This window comes from Cyprinodon variegatus, unplaced genomic scaffold (assembly GCF_000732505.1).
Source record: "Cyprinodon variegatus isolate N-32 unplaced genomic scaffold, C_variegatus-1.0 Scaffold1694, whole genome shotgun sequence".
Taxonomy (NCBI): domain Eukaryota; kingdom Metazoa; phylum Chordata; class Actinopteri; order Cyprinodontiformes; family Cyprinodontidae; genus Cyprinodon; species Cyprinodon variegatus.
This window is the reverse complement of record NW_015152147.1, coordinates 48195-49643: the sequence shown is the minus strand read 5'-3', so window position 1 is coordinate 49643 and position 1449 is coordinate 48195.

The following is a 1449-nucleotide window of genomic DNA, read 5'->3' as shown; positions in this document are numbered from 1 at the left end:
CCGACCGGCCGCCGCTCCGACCGGCCGCCGCTCCGACCGGCGGCCGCTCAGTAACCTCAGTGTTTATTTTTCTAAAGCTTTTTCTAGCGTTTTTCTAGCACTTAAAGGACCTTCAGGGTTTGGCTTCTGGTTTTTCCTTCATGCCTCAAATATGAAAACGCCGTCAGATGGACTGATCATGAGAACAAAAGGGAAAACGTCCCCCAGGTGCATTATGGGGGATCATGTTACCATAACAGGGATTTTTGAGCGTCCATAGCAACGCAGCGTTGCTAGGGAAGCTGTTTTAGACATTTCTGGGCTGAAAAACAGATTTAAAGTTTCCTTAAAACAAGATAATCTGCTTCCAGTTCAGCAGCAGGAGGAGGCGAAGCAGAGGGAGGAGCAGCAGAGGGAGGAGCAGCAGCAGGAGGAGGAGGCGAAGCAGGAGGAGGAGGAGGAGCAGGAGGAGGAGGAGGAGCAGCGGCTCTGCTTCAGACGGACTGACTATTAAAGCATCTTATTCCACTGAGGATCAGGGAGACCTGGAGGCTTCAGGTCTGAGAGCAGATTTAGATCTTCTCACTCACTCATGGTGGCCCCCGGCTCCGGTCCAGGCCCCCGGCTCCGGTCCCGGCCCCCGGCTCCGGTCCCAGCCCCCGGCTCCGGTCCCGGCGCTCCTCTTCGTCTCATCAGGGATTTCTGAAGCAGGAAAGAAGCCGATTAGATAGAAATGATGAAAAGTTTTGATCGTTTAGAGTTGAAACGCTGCAGAAGGTATAATCTGGTTTAGAGGCGGCGTGTTCTCACTGTGTTCCAGTGGAATCAGATCAAACAGCAGAACCATCAGGTCCTTCCTGCTACGCTAACACCTCTCCTCCTATTAGCATCAACAATCTAACTGCATCTTTAAAATGTTCCTAATTTATTTCCTGGGTTTGTTTGTTTGGGGGGGGGGGGGTCATCAGGTTTATTTAGTAGTTTGTTGTTCAACTCCCCCCCCCACCCTGTCAGGGGGGGGGTCAAAGGGAACAGCTGCCTTTCAGTGTGAGTGGAAAAATAAATCTATATATTTTTGGCAAACTAATTGAAATAAAAACTGGTGACAAGAATCTGTTGATGTCGTTAATCTGATCCACGGGGGGGGGGGATCTGAGCTCTACAGTGAAGCACGGTGGTGGCTCAGGGTGAGACGGTCCCAGCAGAACATCCAGATGGCTCCTCCATCCACTGCCTGCCTGTTCAACCTTACCCATGATGCTTTGCAAAGCTGGAGACGCCATCGACCAGAAGCCTCCATCACAGAGAACCTTCTATAAACCGATTTTAATGGATCTGATGATTGATTGATGTTTCTAGAAATCACATGTTTTCAGTTCTGAAAAAAAAAGTGCCTCAATTCTATTCAGTTTATTTCTATAGCTCCAATTCACATCATGTCAGGTTTATAGATCCAGACCAACCAGATCA